The 26045-nt window shown below is 40.1% G+C and overlaps 1 protein-coding gene across 2 annotated transcripts in view; it reads left to right on the top strand.

The window, feature by feature from the left end:
- The window catches only part of COL8A1 (collagen type VIII alpha 1 chain), a 123860-nt gene that overhangs the window by 55553 nt on the left and 42262 nt on the right, over positions 1-26045 (top strand). The window contains exons 1-2 of one of the 2 annotated variants that reach the window (XM_006130676.5): positions 517-712; positions 23642-23761. The gene's annotated coding sequence lies outside the window, so the exon portion shown is untranslated. Of the gene's footprint in view, positions 1-516; positions 713-23641; positions 23762-26045 lie in introns of those variants that run through there. The other variant, XM_006130674.5, reaches the window with a different exon arrangement.

Genomic DNA, 26045 nt, shown 5'->3' with positions numbered 1-26045 from the left:
GGTCTTAGGTCATGGCTGGGCAAGATGTGACCTGGGGGCGGGATCCAGCCCACCTAACACTTTGATACAGCTCACGGACTGCATCTAGCTATTTTCTATTTATATCCTGCTGCCCAAATGTCCAGACAGCAGGACCCTAGCTAAATGGCTTTTGACTCCAGGTCACGGCACTACCCCAAGCAGAGGCCAGAGCTGCGAGCCCTTTAAATAGCAGCAATGTAAAGGGCTCATGGCCTCACCGCTACTGCATTGCCTGGCAGCAGCGTTCACGGTTCTGACCCCTGCAGGGATAGTGCCACAACCAAGATCCCTTTAAATAGCCACAGCAACCCAGGTGACTGACAGGCAATGCGGTAGTAGCAGGACTGGAAGCCGTGAGCCTTTTGCTGTGTTTTTAATTCAGATCCTCCAGTCCCAGACAATTCTGGGGGTGGGGAGGTGGTGCCCAGCCCCATTCCGTCCCAGACCCCGCCCCTTCTGTGGGTGGAGCCGGGCCGCAGCCATGAACCAAAGTTCATGAAGTGGCCCCTCCTGTGAAAATTACTGTCAGCTCTGTCTTAGGATCTTATTAAAGATGTTTATAAACATGAAGCAAATAAGTAGCCATAATGTAAGCTGTGGAACATCTCAGTCTGAGACAGACAAAAAATGACACAACCAGAGATTCAGCATTAGCTTCAAGTTGCTAAATGGAGTTCACCTGAGACAGCTGGTAAGTTTAAATGAATATGCAATCCACAGTTCACTGTACCATTTAAAAAACACCTTTTGCTTCGTTTAGCTCCTTAAGTGGGCTAAAACTGAGCAATCCTTATTGTATTTCAGCGGTCACCCAAAATATTGCAGTTTTTCTAACCTAAGATGTAATGTTTTCATTTATTTTTGTGGAATATGGTAGTATATTTTTTATAAGGGCTGCTGGAGAAACCGTGGCCATCATTTTCTTTTACAGGATTTGATTCAAATCTGAAACCTGTTCTTCTCTAGCATTGGCATCTTTTCATTTTTAAAAGGGGCTATCTTAGCAAGACCACAGAACTCCCCTTGCGTATTTTAGCTTACAGGAGTGGGGAGGGGTGGTTGTCTATAGACTATATATTATGTTAAATGGCAGAGATTATGACATTTGGAAACAGCACTGATTAGTTAGTAACAAAAAAATACAGCTGATCACAGCTGTTTGATACAAGGAGTCTCACTCTATGGGGCTCTATAACAAACTTTTTTCCTGAGTTTAGATTCAGAAGGTCACAACTCTTGAGTTTCAATGTGATTTGAACATTCAAACCTCAAAACTCAGAAAAGAGACCAGATGAAACTGCAGACAACCACAAATTATCTTGAAAATGAGCCCAACTTAACTTGAAAGCTTTATGTAACTTTTTATGCCCCTAAAATGAGTTTTGAGTTTATGATGTACCACAAAAGTGTCTGAGCTTTTCCTGATGACAGACAGCTTTGCAAACCTTGCCAATATCACTGGTAACACCTCATAGAAAAGTATTAAAAATTATAGTTAGAGACCATTTGATGCTCAGTAATGTAAATTGTGTATTCCTACCAGCATATTTTTTTTATTACTCGGCGCATTTGCATGAAAGCAGATTTTTTTTGTTTTGTTTTAAAAGCTTCATCTTGTACTGATTTTTTACTTAAAATAACAATGTTATATTAACACCAACTTCCATTTTCGCCTTAGCAATCAGTCAAGTGACAGAATTTAGATGATGAGCTACCTGATAGAACCCACATATATCCAGTCAGTGTTGGCAGCTCTATCAGGATCTAAATTTTCAAGAGGATGATTTTGGATGTCTCAGTTTGAGGGTCTGATTTTTCTGAAAACTTTTTAAGGCGTTGCAAATAAGGCACCCCAAATTACTAATCCCTTTTGCAAATATAGGTCTAGATATCTAAACACCATCATTTGCACCAATAATTGATTATGACAGTGCTTTTTTTGTTTAAAAAAAAAGAAAAAAGAAAAAAAAGTGCTGGTACTTCAGGGGAAAAATTGTGGAGAAAAAAAAAAAAAAAAAAAGCTTCAGAGAGGCCCTTTTAAGAGACACTGCCCCTTTAAGACATGCAGCCCAGCTGATTTTCAAACATTTGTATACAGAGGTGCCTGTTCACTCAGGAAAAAAAAGCACTGGATTATTAGTGCTAAACTGTAGCCTGCAGTAAGACCCCCACTAGGAAACAGAGACCAAACATTTCAAATTAGACATCATTTTCCTTTTTGTGACAGCACATTGATTTCTTTGGGAATTACAGAACTAGAAATCTGAAAGAGCTAAACATTTAAGACTATAGTATCTAATATTCCTGATTATTTAAACTGCAGGAAGTGAAATTCACCAATTGTACAGAAGTAAATTACCTTTAAAGAGACCGTTTAACATTTTTTCCATAAGGTTTTTTTAAATGAAAGCCAAATATTAAAATAGCATCTATTTTAAGTCATGCAATTCCAAGTCAAGAAAGGAAAAGTGAGCCAGTAAATGAGTCTTATCACTTACACTTATCACTTACAAATGTAACTCCCATCTAAAGGGTAGAGTGAAATGAATCACTTCAAAGACACATTGTAACCCAACTAAATGTTAGATTCCTAAATCCCAGAACAGAGAATTAAATGGAGCCTAAATTAATTCAAGCATCATCATTCAATGGGATTGCTGTGGTCACTGTATCTCTGGCTCTGTCTGTATGTTGACTTCCAGTAGACAGAGAGCACCTGGCAAAGCTCTGCTAAGACTTGATTCGTTGACAGCTTTGGATGTCAGCCTACATAAATGGAGAGGGAAGAAAGGAGGGCATTGTCTTTTTTTCAGCTATTCCTGCTTTTCTGTTCACTTTTAGAAATCCAAATTTATAATAGTCAAGCACTTTATCTGGGCAGCGAACAGAAATCTTGTTTCAAAATAGGTCTGATATTTTCAGCATTCATTGCTCCTGGATAAATTAGGTTTTCAGTTTACACCTCTCCCCCAATCCACTCCGAAAGCTCTCAAATTAAACATTGCTACAGTGATACACAGACAGACAGACACACCCCATTTCTCAGCTCTTAATCTAATGATATCACTTCCTTTTCTTGTTTATAAGCATGAAGAGAGATCAGAAGTGTCCTGGATTTGTGAATGTTAAGTGGATTTATTAAAAATAACAATTAATATTTAAAATCAGGAAGATTTTAACAGGGGTGAGAGTAATTGATTAGCTTCTACTTGATTAATAATATTGTTTACATTCTTTGTTTTCTTAACATGAAGTCAATTATTTCAAAACTCAAGGGATTTTTATTATGCACATCTGCAAAATCAACATCAGTTCCAGGTTCACATTTTGGTGATGAATCAAGCTGGCTTCATTTCCTCCAACAGGATGCCATCTCTCACCAGACAAATTGAGGTGACCTAATACTCCTGGGGTTTCACTGACAGATAAATGGCATATTATTCACTTTCAACATGCTGTTTACACCCTGATGTAAAAGGATTTTAAGATACTGTTCATAAATTGAAGATGACAGAAGAAAACAGGTGAATTGTGCATTCAGAATTAAAAAAAAAAAAAAAAACCACACAAGAGCAGCATAGATAACTCCCTGAAAATATGCCCCAAAGGGATCTTTTAAGGGAAGTTTGGTTTTTTGAATGGTTTTGATTAAATGATGAAATTGAGATTTGGGGACTTTTTGGTTCATTCAGACTGAATTCAAGGGAGTTAAGAAAATGACAAAAATAAACCCCAAGTCAAAAAACATAATTACCTAGTGAGATCTCCAATAAAAAAAAAAAAGATTTTAGGAAGCTGATATGCGATCATCATATCCAAGAAATAAGAAAATCATCTCTTTAAAAAAATGTGTAATATGCAGCCTCATTTAAGTGTACTCCCAACTCATTTAAACTTTAAATTAAATGTAAAGATGGACTCAATGTTGATGTATTAACTTTAATACAAAATTATGTGGCATTAAAAACTGAATTATTATTTAAAGTATAGTCATCAGCGAAGCACCTATGGAGCTTGATGGGAGTTTTGTGGATCCAGTGGAGCATAAAATTGGGACTTAGATGCTTAAAGTTTCGTTGAGGATCCCACATTAAATCCGGGCACTGTCATTGACTTGCTGAGAGACTTTGAGCAAACTATTACCTCTGCGTGTCTCAATTTTTCCCAGTTGTTTTATGGAATTAAAAACATTCACCAGTATCTATACCTTAAAATCTTGTGAATGCTGTGAACTGTTAGGTTAGTGCTCAGTAGTATTACTATGAAATTGGCTTTGCTAGGTTTATGTTTTCAAAGGAGAATACAAGTGGCATTTCAGTTTTTTCCTCATCATGTTTCTCTCCTGAAGAGATAACAACCACAGCAGTTTCTGAACCCATCCTGAAAGCAACATTAGCTGTGAATGCTTTTTTCTTCAATGGGCTTTTTTCAAATAATATTGAGCTTTGCCTCAAAGCTATTTATAATCATAATGGGCCAGATTCAGTGACAATTAATCACACTAAGTACAGCTTGCTCCTTGAGTAATCTTACTGAGATAAATAAGTTTACTCATGAAAGGTAAAAGTGAAAACTACAGATTTTAGATATAGGAATCAGCTAGGAAGTCATTTGGGCTGGTACATTGCCAAATAAAGACAGTACATTCCAGTATTATTACTAGTCTGAGTAAATATGTTTCAAACCATCACACTTCCAGTATTTTCTATAGAAGTTGTAGTCTAATAAATCTCACTCTGAGAATTGCTTCCATAATATTGAGCATATCTATACTTTTTCTTATTTACTGATTATGCCCATTGTCCTGACCAACTGTTCCTTTCCGTTCTTAGTTGTTCCAAGCAGTTGTCCATATTTATCTCGGCGAGCTTTACTTCGTTTGTCGCTTAGCCAAACATATTTAGATCTAAACCTTGCAGCACATTAAACATTTCTGTTCCTCCCCTATGACCTCCCTTCAGATACAGATATAATTTACCTTCAGATTTCTAGTAGAGAAAATTTTCTGTAGTATTCTAGGTATGATCTACACAAATAGATCCTATCACCTTTTTTTGAGGCAACATAATCATGGTTACCTCATAACAACCTATAAAAGTTGGAACAGAACATATTCAGTTAAACAATTAGACAATAAAACTGATGTCTTGACTTAGATGCTAACTGAATAAAGCACGCTGCATGAGTCCTGAATTTTCTGACTGAATTCCTTTAGGACGTGTGTGTTTGTTTTTTAATTTCCATGAGAGACTTATTTAAATCATTATAGAATTTTCCTTGATAAATTATAGAACAATGTTTACATGTAGTGTAATTTTAAGGCATTGACACAAACCAAAAAACTATTTCAAATAGTGCATCAAGTCAGCTAATGCAACTTTACTTGAAATCCTGCAACAGAACAAAGCTCAGATTTCTTTAAAACATTCTTTCAGTAGTTTATCCCGGGTTTTGCACAAACTTTTCAGAATTAATCACCCTACCAGACTGCTGCCAATGAGGATTGCTTAATTCCCCACTAAAGGAGAAGTCTTGTTGTTTAAATAAAGTAGCTACTGTAGTAGCCTTGCTGATATGTTAAGAGTATTACAGGATCTAGAGGTAGACTTTGGAAGGAAGTAAAGAATGGTGCAGCTGCGGCTGTTGCACTTCCTGGGATTTCCCTCCTAAAATTCTTAGGCAAAATTCCCCTAGCAAACTCTGTTGACGAGCAGCCTCTGCACATCTTAAAAGCCACGATCTGTCCATTAGAGTTTAATAAGACAGAACGTAGTGGAAAATGACACAAAGTGTGACCAGAACAATACTTGATACAGGTCCAATTAAAATGGAAAACCTCAAATTCACCTCTGGAAATGTGTCAACGAGCCTCTTTGGTGATTTGTATAAAGTCTCAACAGCCACTGCAGGTGCAGCTGAAACTCAAGGGCCTATTCCCGCATGCTCCTGGGCACTTCCAGCTCCTAGTGGAGTTGAGAGGGTTCACACAGCGCCATTCAGCCTCAAACCCCAAATTGGCACCTACATTTTGAACATAAAATGTATCATCTACATTCCTATTAGATTCAAAACTTCCCTCGTAATGCTGACTCATTATATATGAAATTAAAGACCAGAGTATAAACCAATGTCCTTTTCATTGCATTTGGAGGATTCCTCTACACAGATGTGAATTGACCTGACAGCCAGATAACTACAGTTTTAAAGGGGCTCTTCATTCCTCTACATAGCTCAGTGAGCAGCTGCAGCCAATTCTCATCCTATAGGAAAATAAACCACTGAGAAACTTGACTGAGCAGCTGCCCTGAGCTTCAATACAGTCTAAGTTAGAACAGCAGCCTCACTATAGCAATACCTGAATGATATGAAATTAAGGCCACCTTAGTCTCCCATTCCCTACATGCAGGCTGGCTGACTTGTGTGTCCCTGGCATGGCTACCACCTCCTTCCAGCCACCAAGCCCCAGGTACCTCTGTGTATTTCAGGGATCAGTTCTACAGGTTGAACCCCTCTAGTCCAGCACACTCTGATCTGGCAATGTCCGTGGTCTGGCATGATTTTAGGTAGCCAGATATCCACCTATCATGGGAGTGACCAAGTTTCCCCATGGTCCCAAAAAGTTTGTTTACAGCTACCAGTCCTGGCTCTCAGTGTTCTGTGCTGCTATTTAGCTCTAATTTATCCCTAAATGTGTTTTAAGAGCCCATATTGGATGTGTTCGTAAGGCTGCTAGAAAATACGGACTTCCTGTGATTTGGCAAATTCTCGGGTTTGGCACTGGTCAGTTTCTGAGGGTGCCAGACTAGAGAGGTGCAATGTGTACGGGGGGAGGGGAGGAAGAAAAAAAAATCGGCTGTGTGCAAAGTGCCAACCCTCTCAAAACAGGACTTAGGAGCTGCAGGGCTCTTGTGCTGGTCTGGGGCATTTCACACTTAAAATCAAAAGAAGAGAGAGAACACTGGGATACAAACATAGGGCCCTTAGAGTTAGGGATCTGATTGAACCCTAAAGCATTGGGTTGGGGATACATTCCACTGACCTGTTTTTCAGGACTATCCCACATAAGCTTTGCTCACTGGTTTTCTCTGGGGATCTGTCTCTTTGCTAGGGCTTGTGCTACGTTTAAGAGACTGGACAATCTTGTGCATGGAATGTAGGTAGGGGCTCTCTGAAATATTTTCTCACTGATTTTCTTCCCATGATTCCCACAACTTTAGAAAGGAATGGTGATTTATTGCAATGGATTTATGGTTTGTTCCAAGTGATTTGTGACAAAATAAGCATCAGGCTCTTGCCCAGCCTTCTACACAAGTCTCACATTGTGTCTGTCTGTTAAGCTAGTGAGCTGGACACATAGAAGTAATCTAAATTCTTGCAGCTTGTGAAAGTTCATCTGTCAGACCAGCTTCTTGAATAAGCATCCTGGGAATTTGCTGGAAAAAATTACATCAGCACAAGCATTCCCTCAATAGGCTGCAGTTTACTAAAAACTTTATTTTTATTGATTTTTTTCAAGCACCAAACATTGACACTTACAGAACTATGATGCTAAAAACACAAAGGCGGCAAAAGAAGGAATAAGCAAAGGAAAAAATAATGGGTCTGCTTCATCCTACAGTTTCACCTTGTGAATCAGGTGTAATACCACTAAAGTGCATGGAAGATACCCCAGTGTAAGTCAGAGGAAAATTAGGCTCAATATCTATGGCATGTAGCAGGAAAATATAGAATTTACATTTCTGCACCAGAATCCTGGGCCATCATAGGCAGTCTCCTGCTTCCAACAATGACTGATCCATAATGCTTCAGAAGAAGGTGTCTCTTTTCCCTCCTCAAATCAAAACCAATGGTTTACTTAAATTCCACTTACCTCCCTCAGAAAGAGAGGTTTATACGAGCCGTTAGTGTCATAGGGACTAACTGTTCTTGTATTATGGGGTAATATTAAAATTGGGTTGATCAATTTTCATTATTCAAATCATAAATTAAAAATAAAGAGAGGGGAGAGGAAAATCATTATGCAGGCACTAGTCATGGCACCATTAAGGCTCAGTTCTGATTTGCACTTACATACACAAATTTGCACAGAATATAAAAATAAGCTATAAATCTAGAGTAATGCTTCTGAAGTTAATGGAGCTATTGTGAATTTATTTAAAAATATAGAGGAGCTCAGAATTGTGCCAAATATCTATAATTGCACTATAATGCACAATCTTGTATTGTGATATGGTCAAACATTGTAATTGTTGAATGATAAATTATCTGGAAATGTCAGAAGACAGGCAAGACAGAAATAACAACTTAAGCACTGAACACCTTAATAGCCTGGATTGCAAGTGTTAATCATACCCCAATCGAGAAAAAAAGAAACCAGATAACAGAAATAGTAAATATGCTAGAACTTAAAAAACAACAAACAATTTTGCAGCACCTTTGTAAACTAACAAAATCATGAGCTTTTGTGAGCCCAACCCATTTCTTCAGATGAATGGCATGAGCCATAAAATCTTCAAAGACCAATGTATTTCTTGCATCTGATTGAGTTGGAAATAGCTATTTCGAAATAGCAATAGCAATAACACTCTACTGCTGCTATTTTGAAATAGCTCCTCCCCAAGGCGATTCAGAGTAATTACTCCCTAGTGCTTCCCGGGGCTCTAAATTGTGGTAGCATATCCACATTAGGGGAACTTGCCTCGGACTAATTTTGAGTCTTGCCTGTGCTATTTCGAAATAAGCTATTTCTGAGTATTTCTTCCAGAATAGCTTATTCCGAAATAATCATGCAGTATAGATGAACCTTAAGTCTCCTGGTGAAAGAGTAAACAGCCAGGCTAGTGCAGTGAATTTTAATTAACATTTGCCTACTCAGCTTCATCCAGCACAATGCCTACTGACAAGGGCCTCTCCTTCTATAGATCCTCAGTCTAGGCCTAACCTTTTTTGCTGGTATTATAAAAGTCCTATAAACTATCCATAACCTTTCAATATCATAATGGTCATTAGCCTCCCCAGGTGAAATCTTGGTCCCATTAAAATCAATGGAAAAACTCACATTGACTTCAACATCGACAGGATTTCACCATTGCCTTTCATTCCAACTGTGGTCCTTCTCCTTAGTGTCATGGCACCATCTACATGTTTTGTTAGTCCCTAAGAGTATGTCTACATTACAGCTTTATTTAAAAATACTTTCTTTAGAAATAGTTAATACATCTACACACAAAATGCATTTCAAAATAGCGTTTTGCTATTTCGAAATAGCGCATCCACACTGAGTGGACGCTGAATAGCATTTAAGGCCAGCTGGAACCAGGTCCGGCAGGGCATCGGGTCAGGAGTTACTTTGTGTGGCTTCTGCCTGAGGCTATCTGAGGCCTGTGCTTAAAGGGACCCTCCCCCCCCCCGGATAGCCAGTTCTCAGGTTTCCCTGCTTGCTTGCCTACCTCAATGAGGGACAGCAAAGCATTTTGTCTCTGCATGCTCTGGTTGCCCTCACTCGGGACACCACAGCACTCTGCAGCATGGAGCCAGAGCTGCCCCTGGGCACTCTGGTGCTTCTCGTGGACATGTTGCTGCGAGCCTGGCTGCACTTTCTGCAGGCTGCCATCCGGGCGGTCCATCTGGGGGCTGTCAGGAGGCAGGAGGCCCTGTGGGAGAGCTTCCACCCTGAGGAGCACTAAGAGCCTCCCTGGTCTGCCCCACTAGGGGCTTGTGCCTCATTCCTCCCTCAGGGTATGTCTACACTACCCCGCTAGTTCGAACTAGCGGGGTAGTGTAGACATACCCTCACATCCTTCCACTTACCCCTCCCTAATCCCTCTTCCTGATGTCAAATAAAATACATGTATTTTCATGAACATAAACTCTCTTTATTTAACAAAACTGTGGGGGAGGGAATGAAACTCTAGTGAGACTGGGGAAAGGAGGCGGGAGAGGGGAAAAGAGAGGGTGGGAGAGAGGAGGGGGAAACCTGAGAGGAGGGATCTTGAAGGGGGAAGCAAGGGGAAGAAGTGGGAGGGGAAGCTCAGGGTTCAGGGTCTCGCTAGACCAACTTGATTTTCATGGAAACCTGCTCCTGGGTTCGCATGTAGCCTTTAGTGGCCAGGCTGGCAGCTATCCTGCCATAGATGGCTGTGTTCCCCCATCTAGTGCAGAGATCATGGATGTTGGGGGGCATCTCCCCCAAACCTGAATAAGGTCCATGATCTCCACCCTGGACCAGGAAGGAGCACGCCTTCTCCGGGCTCTGGCAGGCTCCTGGGAGCTGGCAGACTGCTCCTGGGGAGCGGTGGAGAGCTGGCTGCCAGTGGCTTGCCAGCTCATGTTTTGGGGCCACAGGATCAGGAGCAATGAGCTTTAATGGCTCCAGCGATGGGGAGAGAGAGAGAGAGAGAGAGAGAGAGAGAGGAGTGTTCTTGGTTGAGGCTGGAGTGGCCTCCAGGGCATCCTGGAAAGGCTGAAGGCCCCCTATTTTGAGATAAGTGTCTACACAGCACTTATTTCAAAATAGCTATTTCGAATTTGGCGTTATTCCTCGTGGAATGAGGTTTACCAAATTTGAAATAAGCCCTTCACTATTTTGAATTGATTTCAAAATAGCGGGTTGGCTGTGTAGATGCTAGTAAAGTTATTTTGAAATAATGACTGTTATTTCAAAATAACTTTTCTGTGTAGACATACCCTAAGGTGCTGCAGGACTATTAGTTGTTTAAATATTTTCATACATCTTATGCAGCCCAAGCTGCAATAAGCGTTAAAATGGGAAGCTCTTCTAGGGCAACTTGAAGAGTTGCAATATGTGAGTGTCTCATTTGGGGACCTATCTAATACTGGGATTTATTCAGTAGATTTCTTTGTTGGAGTGTTGCAACTGATGTGAGCAAACTGTCTGGGTACAGTAGTAAGTATTCTAACAATAGTTTGGACTTTTATAGCAACTTCCATCCAATGATCTCAAAGCATTTCCAAACATTACTCAATTTAGCCTCATAACCTCCCACTGAGAGGTAGATAAATATTGTCCCCATTTTATAGATGAGGAAACTGAGGCACAAGGATGTTAAGATTTGTCCCAACATCAGGTAGGCAATCTGTGGCAGGTGCTCTCGTGAATTAATAACTCTGTTCTTCCTCCCTTCCTAATGTTGTCTACGTTAAGTGGACTACATTGAACACCTTTATGTATTCATTTCAGTCTATCCACATTGTTTTTCTCTCTCTCTCCCTCTCAGAATATTAGCTGTTCCATAGAAGTGACTTGGAATCTTAAAGACATTATATTTTAACTTTCTTACTAGCCACCTCAAGCTCTTTTGAGTGTGTGAACTTTGCAAGAAGTTGTACTTTAGGCCAATGAATGTGGCAAACGCTTTAGAGAGATTTTTTTCCCCGGTAGGAGCCATACTGATGCCCTTTCATCTTTCTCTGATAAAGTGCTTGTATTACATGAAAGAATCATGTTGTCATATGTTAAATTTGGGCAAACAAACTGCCACTAACACTCTTCACCTCTCTTTGTGCCTCTTTCCAGTGTATCCAGAAAAAAAAATTAGGCTTCTTTCTCGTGCCTCAAAAGTAATCTGGAAGTATTGGGTCTATTGAAGTTTAAGATGTTCATATGTATGGAACCCTAGGAATAGCATTCATCCCAATGAATGTTATTCGATGCCATGGTAATCACGTTGACAGTTCCACCCATCTTCTCTCATCAGACTTCATCTTGAGTTTATTTTAACTATGGCCTTGGCATCACTGTTACTAAAGCCAAATATTTTAACCTCTCAGGCATCCATTTAAGCTTCCAACCCTCCCACTGAGGATTGGCACATCCCTTCAACATGGGCCAGAACTAATACTTTCCATAATTAACCTTGTACTGTAATTAACTATGGAACCAAAGTCATTAACAAGTAAAAGAGAAGCTATTGGATTGGGGCTGGTCATCTATAGTGTTTCCAACTATAGAAGATTTTGTAATGTTTCCCAAAGACAATCAGACTCTGGATGCCGCAGATCTTCTCCAGAAGTATTCTGGAACCCTAAGACTGAGAGTTCTCTATCGCCAGCTATCATGCCCTTTGTCATGGGCCTTACAATCTATATTGTCCCCCAAGAGCAGAGCTGTCAAGGAGGTTCCTAGACAGAAGTTCAGAATTGGATGTTCCTGGTGCATGATCCATTACATTGCTTTGAAATGTAGGGCAAACATCTTAAAACTGGCATTGAAAGCTGGCTGGCAAACAATAGAAGGACTTTGCTCATAGTGGCCCACTCCAGGAGAAGGCAGGCAGCCTCATTCTGTACCAATATACATTGGTATGTATACATTGTATTACACTGTCCCTGGAGCTGAACATGAAGACAATAACCCAGCCTAGAAGTGATACATTTATGAATCATAACAGTTAGGTCATCATCTGGGAGGAAGGGACAATGCTCCCTAGCAAGAATTGTCATAGCAAATGGGTTTTAACCCCTTTGCAGCATGTGATTTCAAGACTGAAAGAACAGATGATGGGAAAGAAGAATACCTCTAGCAGTTACTTCTCTCATTCACATATAGTTTGTCTATCTGATCTATTCAAAAGACCCCAGCATCCAATCTCAGTTGGCTGCAGTGCATAAGAACTAGAAGTGTCACCTCAGCCTTCTCACCATCTGCAGAAGTGGCTGGGGTACGACTCCACTTTGTATTCACGCAAATTAAAAAAGGTTATTAACTGCCTCATATCATTAAATACCAGCCTGTTCTTATTGAATCCTACTTGGTCAAACTGAATTATACGTGAGAGGATTTTTTTCTAATCTACCTACCAGAACCAATGTCAATATTTTACAGTCTACCCTTTTTATGGAAGTCAGTCCATATTTTTACACTCATATTTTTGCTACCTTCAGAAGCTTGAGGATTACAATGATTAGGAACCTTCTTATCATTTGGGGTTTCAAACCTTCCTTTAAATAGGAGGCTCAGCCATTTGCCTACAAATTATTATAGGTTGAACCTCTGTAGTCCAGCACCTTCCAGAGCATTTGCCGAACCATGGGAGGTCAATATTGTCTAGCACCATTGTCCAACACTTCCACGGCTTACTGGGCTTTCAAAAGTGATTTGGGGTAAATGAGAGCTAAACAGCAGCATAAACACTGAAAACCAGGACTTGTGGCTGTAAACAAACTTTATGGGACCATGGAAAACTTGGCCGCACCCATGATAAGTGGACATCCAGCTAACTAAAATCATACCAGACCATGGATGTTGCCATACCAGAGAGTGCTGGATGAGAGAGGTTCAACTTGTAGTAGCGCATCTTTAAAGAGTGGTTCCAGAATCCAACAAGCCCTGGACTCTTGCTGGTTTTTACAGCATGAATTGCTTCCATAATTGCCTGCTCGTTATGCTCCTGTCCCAAAATTCTTTCTGTTCCTAAATTGACTGTGGGCGTTCAACTGAGTCGAAGAACTTCCTATATTCTGCAGCATAGGAGCTGTTCCTGGCTACATAAATATTTGAGAAGAAATGCTTTAAATGCTTCATTTAGAGACCTCAATTAACATTCTCCTTTTGCCAGACCATTTTATTACTTGAATCTGTCCAGTGGGTCTTGTTTTCTCTATTACTAATGCAAGATGGATCTATCTTATCATTTTTAGCCCATAATATACATTATCTTGTGGCTGCCATGTCATCAAAGACCCTTTGATGTGTGTTTGTATAGTATTACAGTGCAGTCACCTGTTAAACATTCTAATCTGAGCTGTCCAATAAAACATTTTCAATTGCTGAAATGAAAAAAATCCTATCTTGAAAGGAACGCTTAACTTGTATGTTGTATGTTCTAATTAGTTAATGACAGAGTCTAAAAATAGATAAGAATTCAGTGTTTGAGAATGTTTGGTACATTGCTTGGGGCTTACCCTGAGTAGCCTGTGACCACAAGATGCACTCCAACTGAAATAAAGTTTAGAGTGTGAATACACTTTATGGTCTTTTGAAGCATAAGAAGATCCCTGTTCCAATATTTGCCCTGTTGACCTTGGACCAGGTTTGGGGTTTCTACCAAGAGGATGGAAGGACCAACAGGTAGCATGCTAGCCTAGAATGTGGGGCATTCACAGGGCCACTGATGGGGGAGAGGGGGCAAAGAAGGCAACTGTCCCTGGTGATTTAAAGGGGCTTGGGACTCTAGCCTCTGCTGCCTTGGAGCCCCAAGTCCTTTAAATTACCACCAGAGTGCCGCACGGCATGCTCCGAGTGGTTCTTAGGTTGTCTACATCGTGACAGTGCTGTGTCGCATGCTTCAGGCAGTACCAGAGGGAACGTCAAGGGGAGGAGGGAGGAGTACTCAGTGCTGCCGTCAGTGCTGCTCCATCTGCCTGAGGTCACACCTCTTCCTGGAGCACAGAGTTGTCCCCCTCCTCTTCCCCAGGGGCTCAGCATGACTGTCAGCTCCCCTGGACACTCAGTTTCAATTCCCTTCTCTACCACACACTTCCTATGTGAATGTCAGTTAATTATTTTGTCTCAGAGGAGTAGCTGTGTTAGTCTAGAGCTTAAAAAAACCTGTTAAACAATGACGAGTGGTCCTGCAGCGCCTTAGAACAGGGGTGGGCAAAAGGATCTCTGCGGGCCGGATCTGCCTGTCAAGCAAGTTGATCCAGCCCGTGGAGGCCCTGCGGCTCCCCCACCCCCAGGTCAATCAGTGCTTGGGGGTGGGGGTGGAAGAAGGGAAGCACTGTAAGTCTCCTCCCGACCTGCCAGGCAGGAGGAGACTTTGTGCGCTCCCCCTGTCCCATAGCCAATCAGGGCTTGGGGGAGGGCAGGAGGAGACTGATTTTTTGGGGGTGGGGGTGCGCATGAAGTCTCCTCTTGCCTTGCAATGGGCCAGCACTTAAAGTCAACTGCCAGCTGCTGCTTCCTTGCAGGGCAGGGGCAGACAGCAAGAGACTTCACGTGCTCCCCCTCCCCAGGCCCTGACTGACCTGGGGGCAGCAAGGGGAAGCACACAAAGTCTCCTCCCACCGCTGGGGCACGGGTACCTAGAGGGAACCGCCAGCTGTTCAGAACAGTGATTCCCTTGAGTAGGCTAGCCAGCAGTTAGCACAGGATTCCTACTTATAATTTATCCATTTAAGACAGGGAAGTGTTTGATCTGAGAGAGCATAGTTTAAACAAGCAAATAAATAAATAATGCAGCAATAGCTGGTTAGTACCAGTCAGAGCTGGCTACTGCTGGGGTAAGGACCTGGACCTGGCAAAAAATTGGCTACCACAGATACTTGCAAGTTGTGTGTTCTGATTTTATAATTACACACATTTTATTGCATCACTCATTTTTCCTTACAAGAGCGGATACTATTCCAGAAGGGATAAAAAGTGATGGCATACCAAATAACCCAACAATAATTCCACCTTCTCATGTACACCTAATGTCTGTTTTTACAGGTACCTTTCACAGAAGTGACCAGTACTGACTGTCACTAGCCAACCCCATTAATGTATCATTTAAAATTTGGAAGTGGGGAAAGATTTCTATTAAGAAATCAATAGTCACACCAGGGCACAGGTTTCATTACAAAACACAAAATTCAGTCTAGGTGCACTGTGTGGACACACTGTACACACACCTATGGGCATGTGAACCCACATACAGCTAGGCAGTGATATATAATTTTAATTTTGAAGGCCTGGAAGAATTTTGATTCAACACCCTATTTGCTCCATTTAAGCTTCCTGGCACTTTGAGACCTTAATTGCACACCATAGTTCAGTGTGCTCCTCTGAAATTCTAGAAATTTGAATTATATTATAATTCAAATATAGTTGAGGGATTGGTTATGTGATCCCTGTCTGTGTTTGTTTGCCAGAGCGTTGGAAGGTCATTGTAGTCATAAACCACTTTTACTAAAGATCACTTGAGAACTCATCTAATATCTCTCTGAGAACTGCGACTGCATATTACTTCTGTGTAAATATCTCATAAGTAACCAGATTCTGCTACAAGAATAATTGTTTTATTGAATTTCTACAGAAGCCAATAGCGTAAAAGAAATGTAACATCTGTGTCTGTATGTCTGCAAGTTATACATGCATCTCAGCTGCTCATTTTTCCATTACTCTCAGTAATGTCTTATCACCTACTTTTTAAAGCTATTAGGTGCCTAAAGAGGCAGATAGATATCTAGTGAGACTTGTGCCTGAGTGCCTGACTCCTAGTTCTAAGTTACTGGAACCAAATAAACAGAAATCTACTTTGTACTTATAATTTTAGATCAGAGCTGAAATATTGCATTCACTGATAAGAGGCGACATTGAGGCAAATTGAAGATGCAGTAAAAGGAACTTCTTGCTTTCCCTGGCTTAAGTTCAGATTTTTACAGCTAGCTCTCCAGAGCATTGCCAATGATTTTATCCATATAAATACACTCACAGAAATGTATCGAACTCCATCACTAAAACCACTCATTTCATTTTAAAAGTTTAATCTTTACTCCTTTTAGCATAAGTTTAAAATCTGATGTGTAGTATAAAAAAAATCTTAATGTAAATTGGTCCAGACTGGGGCAACACACCACTATTAACAGTTGCTCACCTTCATTTTAGAAAGTGTTAGACAGTTTCACATAGGAATGAAACAAGAGCAAATAATGTATATTCTCACCAAACAGGGTTTAAAACAAACCCTTTTAAAAATAATGTTCAATTTCAGTCTGCTTCTTACTAGTGTTAAAAACTGCAATTGTCAGTTACATAGGACATTGCATGAGTAAATAATAAGGGAGATAAATTTCTTTAGAGTGTATGGACTAATCTTGTCAGAAGTGCTCCTGAAACATTTACAAAAAGAGTACCAGTTTTGTAAGCAAAATTGGTATCTGAAAAGTGCAAACACCACATCTGTGATATACAAATTTTGTGATGTAATTTACAAAACCCTTCATTTGGTGCCACTTTGGAAAAATTTTGCTATATAGACACCTTCCTCTTTTCTCCACCCTTAGTCTTATATTCCTCAACAGTTCTTATCCAAAAACAATAACAAAAAAATACCACTGATGGCCAGGGGAGGGTTACGATGTAAGTACCCGACAGCATTTGGCCCTATTTTACAACAGTATTGTAATCTACATTACTTCTGTTTTAAGTTAAAGAAACAAAGATGTAGATTTGATTCAGTGAAAGTATTTAAGCATGTTTTTAACTTTAAAGCCATAGGATTTAATCACATGCTGTACAGTAAAGCACATATTGGAGTGGTTAGCTGAATTGGGGTCACACTGTCTTCAGAGAGAGTGTTAGTCCAACTCTAACTTTCAGAATCTGAACTGAAACACAAAATTGCAGCTGTCACCCCTGCTACTGTGTGCAACCAGCAAAGAGACTCCATGTTTAAAGCTGCAATACACAAAAAAGGGGATGATCTCATTTCTCCAGATATACATCTACAAATATAAACCTAATAAATGAAACAGCACAAACAGGTGGTTTCAAGCTAATGTTTCCTCTCCAGGAGCCCTTTTATTCCCCTCTCTCTCCCTGAGTGAGCCCACGACTGTTTCTCCTTCTGCCCACCAGAGAGAAATCACGACAAGGTTCTGTCCCCTAAGAGTGAACCCATTGCCTATACTGCATGTTCTGTCCCAAATCACCCAGGAGAGCCCTAAACCTTTCCTCATCACCTGCATCCCCCTGGCAATGCTATCCCAGTCATGCCAGTGCTTTTAACAATTAACTTCATATGGGTATTGATCTCACATTATAACTAATTTTAATGTAATTATGATTTTTCCCCCCAGTTTTAAAATAAATGAAGTGGCAGGATGGCTTTGTCCTGAAACGGGTACCAATGGTTATGCATATAGAATGATACTTAATACCATTACAGAATGGCTCAAACTAGAACAACAATTCTAAAACACCCATGAACTTTGGGCTTAGGCTTGCCATCAGAGAAATTAGTGGAAATTTCACCATTAACTTTAATGAGGGCAGGAGCAGATCATTTGGTTGGCAAAGTCGGGATGTGAATTTGTGACTGACTTTCACCTTTCTGCGGGGCTGAACCAAAATCCCAGACCCAAGCCCCTGCAAACTGTGGGTAAGGTTAGATCAAGAGCTGAGCTTTGGAGCTCAAAACCATCTCTAAGAATAATAAACAAGCAGAGATTCATTCTGAAAAGGACTGAGCATTTCTCAATACTGACTGTTCAAATGAGGGAACCTACTTGGCAGGAAACAAGATGGAAAAAAACCCCCACCTCTTAAAAAGGCTGAGAAGCAAATGGCAATCAATCAGGGAGCAGGTGATGCATCTCTAAGCTCCCAAAGTGACACAGCCTGTTGCCATTTCACATCCCTTATCCTACTCAAAGGATTAAATGCCCAAATACTGTTGTTTATTTTATTTTCCGTCCCTTAAATGGAATAAAGGAGTCTGACACTGGCCATTCTGTTACATACTTTCTTTGGTGATTAAAAATACCCAAACTGTGTCCTGTCCATCTACAGCAGGACTTTGCTTCTCTCACCTTGGTTCTGTTTGCAAGGTACAATGGATGTCCCCGGCTCCTTCCATCCATGGGTCTCTACTGCCTCTTGGCATAGGGCTGGAATGGTGGGTTCAGCTCTCTTCTGTCCCATATTCTCTCTCTCTGCTTTCAAGAAAGTACAGGAGAAATCTTTTATAACACAATTAAACAGATTACACCAACATGTTGTTCTTAGCTGTTCCTGTTAAGATTTATGCATGTCATAGGTGTTTGCCACATCTCTTCATTCACTAGTTTAATCTGTTAATAAATGTTAACTTTATGTGCTCATTTTTCAAAGAACACTTAGAAAAAATTTCCAACACAGTAGCCATGTATATTGAGCTATGCAGTCATAGCTGTACAAGTGCTCAGGGGAAAGGCAGCAAGTTGTCTGCTGAAATCGGACCCTATCCTCTGCAAGCAGTCTAACCCCTTGCTCAGCGTAGGGGCTTTTCCAGATATATTTTTCCAGATATCTTTTTCAGCCAGATATATCCAGCTGGAGATCCCGCAGTCAACTCCTATGCAATCTGTAACGTAGAGGGGGTGTTAGGAGTTGGGGAACATATGCTGCTTGGAATACGGCCCCTTGGGGGGGGGAGCTATCATCAGTCATAATGAAGTAGAACTGGATGGCTCTAATCAGGAACTCACCTGGCATAGAACTAGCACCAGAATCAAGCAGCAGCAACTGGCTCTCTTGACATCTCCACTTTCAGCTGTGGCAGATGGGTGTGGCTGAGATTCTTGGCCAAAAAGAGGAAACTACCTTTGGGAAAGTCAAGTTCTACATAGAACCCCAGGCTGGGGAAATGTTCTGTTACTCTTTTCTGCACATTAATGCCTTCTGATTTCAGATCATAATAATTAGCACTTGAATGGAGAGGAAAGATCATAGATGGTGCCTGTTTGTCTCACTTTCTTACAGATCCTCAACAATGGGACAACTCCAAAAGGGGGTTCAGGTTACTTTTCAGAAGTGCCTAAAAGTTTGGATACTAAGATGAAGCTTTTTCTAAATCTCTTTAGTCTGTGCATTTGGGCTGGCAGTCTCATTGCCTGTCTGACTCGCCGACACTGTCAAATTAGATTTTGTGTCTAGCTTCCACGTTAGGTCACTTGTTATAGTACCTGGTATTACTCAGTAGAATTCATTAAAAATAAGCATTAACCAAGAGAGTTACCACCCCTCAGTTTATGAGCATAGAAATTCAAAGACTTAGAACTCTGGGGTTGAATCCAGATTCTGGGGGTATGTGGTTACGGACACTTTTTACCCCAAACCTACTTCCCCCTTCCCTGCTCCTATCCAGCACCACCTCCTATCCTCTGGCTTCAATCCTCCTCTTCTATCAAGCCCCCCACTCAGCATCCTCCAGTTTCTACCCACTGGCTGTCAGCAGGTGATTCACTAAGCACAGGAGAGACAGGTGTCCTATGCCTCTGCCTGCCAGATTCTGGGAATGGACCATTCGATAATTGCCTGCTCTGTTCATTCCCAATTAAGCACTTGGCCACTGTTGGCAGACAGAACACTGGGCTAGATGGACCATTGATCTAATCCAGTATGGCCGTTCTTGTGTTCTTAAGATAGGCTCCCTGCCCTCTGTTCCTATGTCTGCAACTTGGTCGTAAGAAAGCACATTTGCTTGGAAAGTCCTGCACACTCCCTGCCACATGATCAGTACAAATGAAAACTTCTGAGAAATCAGTTGACAAATTCTAATTAGTCTCTCCTGAGTATGTGCAACTCAGTGTGTTGTAACAGCCACATTTGGATGGATTTTCACAGGGAAAGAATAAAAGCACATTCTTGACATCAGGACAATCACCCTTGCTCCATTTCAAGTTCTTGTTCTAAACAGAGAGGTGCTAGAGATTCTCACTTTCAGAAATGAATTAACCAAAAAAAAAAAAAAAAATCAGCCCGAGGCAGACACCTGGCATGGAATATTTCAGTCAGAATAATTAAAGTTTGGCAAAATTATAAACTGAAAATAGGATCTTATAATGGGAAATATTAGGCAATCTTAACTATAGCAATTACTACCTGCTTTGCTTATACCAAAATAGATTAAACTAAACACTGATCAGACAGATAATAACTATAACTGGATAAATATTTTTCAAGTGGGCTGGAATAAATTTGAGTTAAAAGGAGAATTGGTTTTGTCTTTCCACCCAGTTCTGAAATGCTTCACATATCTAGGGATGCTTCAAGATATTGGTTTTCATTTGTATCTCTTCATAGACTTTATGGACAGAAGGAACCATTGTGATTATCTGGTCTGACCTCCTGCACATTGCAGGCCACAGAACCTCCCCCACCTACTCCTGTAATAGACCCATAACCTTTGGTGGAGTTATTTTAAATCATGATCTGAGGATTTCAGACTTTTATTAACTCTTCTCACTACTCATGTTTGCATAGATAGTAGCATGCTATAGCTAGAAGGAAATAAAATATTTTGAAATGTTTTCAGCTTTACTATGTTGTTGGTTCTATAGAATCTCCTGGTATTTCAATTTTAAAACAAATCAATGACTGTACACTGTAAAGATGAGCCAGGAACATTAGAGACTTGGGAGAAGTCTCCCTCCCCCCATTTCCTTTCATTTGGTTTGACAGCTGTCAACCTTAATGTTCTGCTGGTATGGGGCTAGAAAATCAACCATCTGTGGGAAGCAAAGTCTTATTTGCTTGCTTTTCTAATTCACCAAACGTTTACTTAGTGTAATAAGAACTACTAGGGAATTTTTCAACTTTTTTTTTTAATCCAAATCTCCCTTGTCCCCACTGCTGATTCATCAAAATGAAAACAATGAATTAGGGTCTGTTTAATGAATCTTCTGCATCAAAATAATATGGAGAACAAGTTTTGAAATGACCAAAATGCCCAGTTTTGAGATTTTCTAAATGAAAAATTTCAGTTTCTCATGTCAAGATGAGTTTTTTGTTTTGAAATTTTAGTAAAAATAAATAGTTAACAAAAAAAGTCAAGATTGAAATGAAACATTTCAAGATTATTCAAATTAATGTTTTGATTGTCCCAAAGCTAAAAGTATTTCAAGGATTTTAAGTCGAACATTTCCAATTTTAACTTTTCATCCTGATTTGGGGGAGGAAAAATGTTTCAATTTTTCAAACACTTTCTAGGGATGGAAAAAAAAAAATCACCCCGCTCTGAGTGGAATATGGAAATCGAACTGCTAAAGAAGAGATTATTGTTATCATTATTGTAATCTTTTTAAGAGCTCAGTCCGGCAAGGTGCCAAACTCTTTGGCCTTGGTCTAATAAAGCACTTATGCACATGGACAGTTTCATTGCAGGTAGTGCTCAGTAATTTGCAGGCTTAACCCTGCATCCACAGAATGAGAAGTTCACAGAACTTTTGATGGAGTCTTTTTATTGACTTCAGTGGATTTGGGGTCACGCCCCCTATGCATATCTCTCAACTGTATTTACATCTAAGGCTATGTCTAGACTACATGGCTCTGTCGACGGAGCCATGTAGAATAGTTTATTCGGCATAGTCAAAGAAGCGGGGATTTAAATAATCCCCGCTTCATTAAAATAAAAATGGCCACCATGCTGTGCCGGATCAGCTGATGTCAGCACAGTGCGGCGGCCATTTTTATTTTAATGAAGTGGGGATTATTTAAATCCCCGCTTCTTTGACTATGCCGAATAAACTATTCTACATGGCTCCGTCGACGGAGCCATGTAGTCTAGACGTAGCCTAAGTGCTTAGGTAATTCAGCGTTTGTAAGAATTTTATATTAAAATCTAATTTAAGAGCTGTAGAGCTCTGCCACTGTTAACAGAGGGCTTTCAGAGGCCATGACATTTAAAAAGTGACTATGACCTACTGTCATTAGCAGGGGTGGATATACGGCAGGGTGAGCGGGGCGGCTGCCCTAAAAAAGCCCCGCGCATGCACCGTGGCAAAGGGGGGCCCCGCAAGATTATGCTGCCCTGGGCCCCGCAAAACGGTCATCTGCCCCTGGTCATTAGTTTTAAGGCAATCAATGGCAATAAACCATTAGCTAGAGATGTGAATGATTAATTGGTTAACCAGTAGCCCACCTGGGCAGGAGCAGCTCCCTGCCTGCCCGGGGTGCAGTGCAGTGGGCCTGGCCCGGCTGGAACATCCCAGGTGGGGCACGCCGCTCCAGCCCGGCCAGCCCATCTCCCACCTCTGTCTCAGCGTTTAACTGGTTAAACATAACATTAAACCAGTTAAATGATTAAACAGGATTTTACATCCCTACCATTAACTTGAAAAGGTTTGAATTCTTTTGCATCCTGCAAGAGCAGCAGTGCATGTTCAGTTTTATTAAAGGAGAGCTCAGTCGTGAGCTATTAGCTTTCTCTTGCCTGAACACCCAGCATCCTCTTATTTAGAATTCAGTCTAATAAGGTGTCAAGCATACTGCACAGAGATCAACACTTGTGTGGAACCAGTGTCTTTTCAGAGCACAGTGCACACGAGTCACATACTTTTTCTGAGGTAATGAATGTCAAGAACAATGATGTTTAATGGAATGCTGCCATCTGTCTCTAGTGGCACCTGGATAATTTCACATCTAATAATTAAAAAAAAGACATTGCATATTGTCTGTGTAGAAGCATAGGAAACAATACTCAAGTAGCTTTCCAGAAAATCAAAATCCATGTGTTCAGTTATAGCCAAATAGGTTGTGCATAACAGTCAAGATTTTCACACATGACAGCCTGCCATTCGAAGACTCTATAGTCTATAATTAGGCACCTAAATTAGTAGTGCCATTGCAAAAGTGTGGTGCACCAACAACTCCAGATGAAGTAATGGGACCTATTGGGTATGGAGGACTTTCGCGGGGGGGAGGGGGGGAAGGGGGAAAATCAAGCTACTGATTTAGGGGCCCAAATATGGAAATAAGAGATTAAATTTTAGCTACTTAGGTTTGAAAATCTTGGTCAATGTTTTTTGATGTCCATGCAAAAAAAAAAGATAATATTGTATATTATTTGTTATTGAGTGCCCGTATCTGTATTATGATCTAAATTCTCTGTTTTAAAGTGCAACTAACTTTTTACAGGTGCTGATTTGGAATCAACAAAATATCTTACTCCACTGACTTAAAGCAGACACGAAATCCAGGCCTCTTACCCATCAGTGCCTTTATCTGCTGTACTGTCCTCTCTCAAAAAATCTAAATGTAAGTAAGTATACCCAGTTCTGAAACACCAAATGACCGATCCACAATGACTAAGCCTGAACACAACTGATTAAGAACTCAAGCAGTTTTAAAATAATCACACAGGCTTTAAAATAATCAGTTCCATTGGACTTGCTAACTTACTCAAGGGTTTGAATTACAAGTAGAAATTTCTCCACTCCATAACTTCTTTGCTATATTTGGTTCTTTGGTATATTTTCTTTCAAAGAATTAAAGAAAATTTTCCCACAAGGGAAATCTAAAGTCAAAGTGAGAGAAAATATTATGTGTAGTTCTTCATGTCATTGTTTGACTTTTTTGTAACATTTTGCATTGCCTCCTGCTTGTTTAAAGAATTCTGTTTATTGTTCTAGCTCTGAGGAGGGGTCAGTTGTGAGGTACACTGGGAAAGGATTTTTTTCTATTGAGAGATGTGGCATGTACTATAATTTTCTCTTGGGCTGCCGGAGGGCACTTTAGAATCTAGTAAATCATGATTATTATATGCTTGTGGTATCCATAGTGTATGTGAGACTGTGTAGAGCAGTCACACTACACTGAAAATCTAATATCTCTGAGTAATAGCAAGAAGCTATTAAACATCATTTTGAGCTTTAATGGAAAAGTGTTTTATGGGTAGACATTAGTTCACAGTATCCACAGTCATGACTAATACATATTCTCAAATGTGTCTTTTGGAACTAAAAAATCTTTGTTGCCTAATAAGATACATTATTTTATAATTTAAAGAAACCCATTTGAGTAGCTCAAATTGCATAGCTTATTCCGACAGAAGGGGGTTGTCTAGACGCACTCTGTAGAATTTTGTAGAACTTTCAAACTTTGAGCCAATGCATAGTCAAAGCCAATGAAAAAAATCCACCAACAGGAACTATAATGAGCTCTTATTACCTAGCTATAAATTTCTAGAGATGTTGGTTTATATGCTATAAAGAAAGGTAATTTTCTAGGGACTTTTCCACAGGGGTTCTACTATACGATTGTTAAAACTATGTCTATGCTTATATAGGAACTCTTCACTATTGAATATTTTATCAGACAGCTAAAAAGAAGAATTAGCAGCACATCTTCTTTTAATTGAGAAGTTTCAATGTGCTTTGCAAAGAGGAGTAAGCATCGTTATTTCCCTTTTATAAAAAGGGATCCTGAAGCGCAGAGAGTTTAAGTGACTTGTCCAACGTCTTAAGTCAAAGGCAGAGCTAGGAACAGAACTCCGGTATCATGACTCCAATCTAATGCTTTATCTGCAGCATTATGTTAAGATAAAAATGAATGTCTTTTCAGAAACACATACATAAACTAGAACTGCATTGTAAATTTTCAAAAATTTAGTCAAAAAAATTTATGAAAAACTACCATTTCCTCCCTTCCCAATTCTGCCCTGTTCCAGTGTACAGAAATACACCTGAACTTTCTAACTCAGCTCTAGATGGGCACTTGGCCAATATTCAAAGATGTATAGATATAGGCCTGAAATAAAGTCCTAGCCTTATTTTCGTAGGCAGTCTGAAAATTGCCAACCTTAGGTATTAGCTGGTGAAGATGTTTGGAAGGCATTTGGATACAATAGAATTTCTGAGCTCCAACCATAATCACATTTTAATTGTTTCAACTGAAAGAGGGAAGAGAGATCAGCTAGCGTGTTTCCTGTAACTAAATATCCTTACAAACATTTGTGCTGGGTTTTCTTCATAAAACACAAAATACCCATCTTCCTTAATCATGTGCTGGGTTTTCTTCATAAAACACAAAATACCCATCTTCCTTAATCACCTGCATTTATTTACTATGTCATTTTCAATGCAAAACTGGATGCTCAGAAGAAACCCTCGGGGATATCAAAGTAGTTGGAGGTCAGTTTTGAATGCTTGGCATAACAGTTTTATATACAAAAATATCAATCATATTAAAATTGCCAGATTTGGGGATTTAGGTTCTTTTAAGGCAATAAAGTATTTAAAAGTGTGAGAGAGTATCTTGCTTGCTTCCAATTGCTTTGGCTTCCACTGCTCTATTCCGATATGGAGTTGGCCCCACTCAGTAGCATATCCAGTATTTTTATAATATTTTTTAAAATAAAATATTTGAAAGGGGCCATTGAAATGATAGAAGAGAACCAGAATGATGGCCAGGATGAATAGTTTAGCTTCACCAATACTCCCGTAAAGCAAAGGGAAAATATATTGGGCCAAGTGCAGAAATGCTATGGAACAGAGAAAGTAGCTGTAACTTGTGGTTTACTAGGTGCTAAAATAGTTTGGAT

Source organism: Pelodiscus sinensis, chromosome 1 (genome assembly GCF_052426305.1).
Source record: "Pelodiscus sinensis isolate ZL-2025 chromosome 1, ASM5242630v1, whole genome shotgun sequence".
Lineage (NCBI taxonomy): Eukaryota > Metazoa > Chordata > Testudines > Trionychidae > Pelodiscus > Pelodiscus sinensis.
The sequence above is the reverse complement of the archived record's forward strand: the minus strand, read 5'-3'. Positions and strand labels throughout refer to the sequence as shown.